Genomic DNA, 5,906 nt, shown 5'->3' on the forward strand with positions numbered 1-5,906 from the left:
GATATTCTCAAGGGCAAGACACCTTCAGCATATCTTCACCCTATACACGTAAATATACATGCACATTTTATGGTTATTGTTATGCATGTTCTATTTATGGACACAGAGTTGTAAACTATAGGGGATATAGTAGGAGTATTGATAGAAGGTTTTATCAAAGCCATAGAGGAAATTTTTCTGGAAAACAAAGAGAGTCCCATATGCCTATGACATTTGGAGTTACAACACCTTTGCTCCATTATTCAGACTAGATGTAGAGTGGTACATATGTCATAACATTGGCCATTTTGCATGAGATTGTAGAAGTAGCTTGACATGGACTTCGCAAAACCAAGAAGGAAGGAATTTCACCACACAAGAAGACAAGATGACGAGGGTCTGGTGTAGAGCTATAAAAAGGGTCTCTTTCACCTCTAATTACCTCACATTAATATGTCAATCCAGGAAAGTTTCGTTATTTCAAGAGTGTCTCAGTCTGAGACTATCATTTGCCAGAGTAATGCTAGTAGTACAGTGTTCAGAAATACAATAGTAAATGGATGATTGTCTACATCTTAACCACTTCAAAAGATTAAATCACACCTTCAAAAGACTAAGCAACTTATCAGTCAAGGGTTCGGTATCAATAACCCATCCCTTTGGAAACTGATGGAAAAGGAAATCAGAGAACATATCGTGGATCTGGGAGCCAGAAAGTAGATGTCAATTCTCACTACAGTCTGCAATCATTCTTCACGCCAATACCAGGAATTGGAATGGCAAATAAGAAATGGAACAGCAATTAAGAAATTGATCAGCAAGTCTGAAATGGAACAGAAAATCCGAAATGGAACAACAGCTGAGAAATAGAACAGCAACTAAGTCTCACAAGCAGTAACTTCTTAGTCTATCAGATCAAATGCATTAATCGTAATCTACAGGAATCAAACGGCAGTCTTTCACTCTTAAGGGCGGATTGAATAACACACACCAATGGAACAACATTGATTACTGATAAATTATGGAACAGCGCTTGAAAACCATATACGCACGCAACACACTTAAATAGTAATATGATCCAAGTATCGATCTCAGTTAGAAAGAATACGACTGCATTTCAAAATAGAACAACATTGTTCGTAAATCCAACAGTCACAAAGAACATAACTTCCAAGATGAATTCCGTAATGTTAATGAATAGGTGCACAACACAAAAGCTCTGTAATGGAACAGTAACAATATTCTATAAAGACTAGCAGTATTAGATCAACTCTTAAAATAACAGTAATATGATGCAGAGTCAATACAATCGTTCTGTCTGTAGAAGCCTTAATGAATTAAACATAACAGAGCATGTGATGTAAACTTATAAAACACACCAAATTACCAAATGACGTCAATAGGCAAACCATGCATGAACCAAATGTAATAATACAGGATCAAGTGTCCTCCAGGGCCGGGCCCTTAGCCTCCAAGGGTACACTGCTTAAAGTTATTCCAGACTCAGAGATGAATTAATAACCAAGTTTGTATTAATGCATAGAGCAGAATTACAATAAACCAGTTCTTAACGAGACTCGATGATCAATGTTTTGATCTTAAAGGAAATTACATAAAAGCATAATCGTTTCTAACCCCCTCCCGAGCTAACAGTGCTGCCCCTTTTATAAGGGTGACGGCGGAGATATCTAGGTGCAGAAATAGATAAAACAGCAATCCCTCAAGATCAAGGATCCTGAGGGATTCGACAAACCGTTAGTCCTCAGTCATTTCTTTTCTCTCCTGCGCCGAGCTGATATCTCCACCTCCTTTCCCAGGCTGATTCGCTTTGATTTGCTTTGCCTTGTTTGCATTCGGTCTCCCGTCAAAGGGACAGCAGTTAACCCGTCCTTGTCATTTCCTTTGGAACGGCAACTTCTCGTTTTTCCTCCTTTCTGCATAAGGAAATGACAATTGTCAGTTTTTTCATCTTGCATATTAATCTCACATGGTCTATTATAATTCTTTATCATTTTCCTAGTTCATGATGCAAAAGGTTTGTAAATTTCAATGAAAAGATACTGAAATAATCATCAAAAACATACCTTCTTTAGTACTCCACACACCCCCCTGCTTACCCTGTTTCATGCTCTCATGAAAACATTGTAGGTGACATGTAAAGCAGTAAGAGAATAGGCTGGAGATGGAATCTCATGTGAAGGCCTACAGCCATGATGAGTAACTAGGTAGTCAAAGAAATAGCTTGTCTGACCCTCGGGCATCTCATACAGGGCTTGGTATCCGAGTGCAGGGTGCCAAATAATTGGACTCCAGAACCTATATCCTAACCAGGATGGCCCTGCCCTCAAAATGATTTCGCCATAGGGGTGCAAGCGGTTGGCAACTAATTTAAAATTCTCATACTTAAATGGTTCCCTGAGCTGGATATTCGGATTAGAGATTTGATACCGAAATTTAGCTGCATCAATGGAAAGGTCTTTGATAGAGAAAAAGTATTCTAATCCCAGCCGAATAAGTGCCTCATTCATGGGTCCTAATGCTTCAATTACACCCGGAGTCTTCATGAGGTCTATGTGCTCTCCACAACTGTACTGGGTCCCTAGGCCTAGCCCTTACCCACAAATCTAATCTGTTTTCTTGCCATTGGAAAGTATTATAGGCTTTAAGCCATTTAATTTGATTAACCCCAAATGAGATGAACGCCTGCAATTGGACATCCCCAACAAAAGGGCCAGGGTTCAGCTCGGTCTCCTGGTCTAATACAAGGTTATGTAAATAGAACTCACACAGTAGTCTCTGAACTTTTACCCCGTAGTGCTTATAGCAGTCTATAAAATCATTGACAGTGTTAATTTGTATGGGAGCACCTGCTTTAACAGCCTTTATTTTTAGTTGCAAATATTGTTCCAGTAGAAACAAGGCATAATTCTTGGCAGGGGCTCTACATGCTAAGACGTCATTGTATAAAGAACACAAGGTATCCATCTGCTTGATAACTATATCTAACCTACAAGTTACCTTTGCAACTTTCTCTTGTTCCTATCGCCACCCTTCAAAGGCCTGGCTTTCGGATAGATTGACGTTCCTAAGCTGCTGTTGTAGCTCTTCATACTTTTCGCAAGGGACCGTTTGCTCCCTAAGCTTTTCTGCTTTTTGCTGAGCTTGCTTCAAACCCTTTTGTAGGGTTACTGTTTTTGGATCTTTTCTCCATACGGCAGCGGAGGCCGGGAGTTTTACCTGAACTTTCCTATTGCGTTGCTTTGAGTTCATAACCCTTATTACTCCCAAAAGTGGTGCCTCCGTCTAAATTTCCTTATCACGGGTCATCATCTCATCCATTTCTATCTTAACGTGGATATCAGTCCATTGTTGTTCCTTTTCTATTAGAACAGCAGTCTGTTTCTCAACATCAGTTGGAACAGCAGCCTGGTTTTCGACAGGGTTTTGAATAGCAGGATGGATTATGGTCCTCCGCCCCTTTGCCTTGAGGGGTTTTGCTAGAGTGGTCACATTTTTCCTTCCTGAAGACCTTTTGACCCTTTGCCTTGCTTTTAGAATCCTAATCTGCTGGTGGAGCTGGACTATTATATTCAATAATCTCTACTGTTCCTTTCGCAGTTCTTTAATTTCCAAAATTTCCTTAGAAGGAACAGCAAGCTGTTCACTGCGGCCTGGACTGTGACTAATTCCCGGATTTTCCTTCTGGGGTGTTTCTTCACTATCCTGCTCTGGTTGTTCCGGGGCAAGAACCCTAACTGGTTCTGTTATTTCTTGGGCGACTTCTCTTTCTACCCCTGTTTCCTCCGAAATTTCTTCTGGTGTCTTCTGGTTAGGAACGGATTGTTCCTGTTCAGTATCTCCTATCATCTTTTCATCATGAACAGGCAGATTCTCTTCTTCTACCTCCTTTGCATGTGGTTCTTCAGGTGCATTTTCCTCCTGGGGTTTCTTCTCGGCATGGGGGTCTGATGGACTGGAAGGTTGGCCATATTCACCCATATTGGCCAAGACTTCGACCAATTCGTCTTCTCCCACTAGGTCCTGCAATGGGTTACCTTCCTGTTGTTCTGTTTCCTCCTACTCGAATTGCTCGGCTTCTTCTTCCTTATCTTCTTCGGTTTCAGTTTCTTTTTCTCCTTCTTCTTCAGATTGTTTGGCTTCTTCTTCAGATTTCTCGGCCTCTTCTTCAGATTGCTTGACCTCTTCTTCTTTTTCTTCTTCTTCTTGCGATTGCTCGACCTCTTCTTCTTTTTCTTCTTCTTCTTGTGATTGCTCGGCCTCCCCTTCTAGCCGTGAGGGTTGCTCATCTTCAATTTCTACCGACTGGCTAGTGTTTTCTTGGGGCTTCTCCAGCCTCCCTCGCAGTCATGCTAGCGGGACCGATTTCCTGCGTTTTTCTGGCCGTTCGGGTATACCAGCGGCATGTTTACGCTTTGCCAATTTCCTACGTTTTTTTGGATGCTCGGGTGTACTGGTGGCATGTTTACGTTTTGGGGATGGTGCGGTCAATCCCCCATTATCATGGCAATTAGCTCTTCCCAGCTGCTTTGCTGCTGGGTGAGGCTATGGCTGACAATTAACCGAATCAACCCATGATGACTAACAACTGACTCTACATGCTGTGCCTTTTTTATGCTCCGTGCAACGTCATGAAGTAACGAATTCAAAAATGCAGGTAAATTCACAGAGCATTTTTGCTTTAGTACAGCTAAGAGTTTAAGATGTCATGGTCTTCCACGTCTTTTCTACCTTCACAAGTGATGTAGCTTTGAATGGTCTTTGCCAATTCTGCCCAAGGCTCTCCTAGTGTTGCTGGCAAAATTCCCTTTCCTCTAATTCCCAGGCTTTGGCCTTCATCCTGGAAGATTTCTATAACCTTCTGCGATCTTTCCTTTTCTAACGTCCATACAGGTCCAGTGGCTGGTAGTCCCGAGACTTCTGCGATTATGTCATCAGTGACTGCTATGTGTCTCCCCCTCACTGTGGAGTAATCCTCTTGCAAATTCTACAAGAATTCAATTGCCACAGTCTCGTTAGACTCCTGCAAGTGGTTGAGATAAGTCAGCCACCCTACTCTTGCCAGGATTTCCCAGACAGCAGCAGAGACTGTTAACACCTGCGGTTCTCTCCGAATCGATCTTCCTCCCATGGTTTCGCTGTAAACTCTTAATGGAACGGCAGTTGTTCGTGCTGTTGAAACACAGAGAGGCTGACAAATGCAAGATTTGTTCAAAATCTAATGCTACAGAGTATATAATAGAACTGGCTTATGAACAGCAAGTCATGCAGAAAAAATAAAAATAGTATGTTGTTGAGCCGTTCCATACCCTAGTACACAACTTCCCGAATAGTGGGCTGACACGTAACCCAGGGAATGATGAGGTTAACCTCCCCCCCCCCACAATGTGATAGGCTGTCCCAGCCGTCAAATAAAGGAGCAGCGCCCGCTCTGAAGCAGAGTCATAAAGGAACAGCGTATGGAAATATGCCATGTTTACAAAAGCAGCAAATTACCACAATCTAGGCATAGAGTTGGATCACTTAATACGTCAGAAGATGTTGTGATATGATGCGAGGCTGGGAGGATAGGACATCTGCCGTACATTCCAAGTCTGATGCGGTCATTGTCAACTGCTTTGCCATGATTGGTGATAATATATTTACATGCGTTATATGATTCGGGAAATATATGATCAATTACTAAGGTATAAGAAATAGAAGGGTGCTAGTAACTTACCTATTGGTGTAAATAATGTGACTTCAATACCATTAACAGTGCTCTGCTGCCGACAGGTGTCCATAACCTTGGCAGAGTTTTTTATTTCACCCATTGAACCATGATCCTTTGTGTATGCTTAGGGAATGTTGTGTGATGTCAAAATGTAGGCCATTATGCTGGCTTGGTGACCAGTTAACCACAATGGCAT

This window comes from Pinus tabuliformis, chromosome 4_1 (genome assembly GCF_031772625.1).
Source record: "Pinus tabuliformis cultivar Carrire ecotype Pingquan chromosome 4_1, CPIR1, whole genome shotgun sequence".
In the NCBI taxonomy this organism is placed as follows: Eukaryota; Viridiplantae; Streptophyta; class Pinopsida; order Pinales; family Pinaceae; genus Pinus; species Pinus tabuliformis.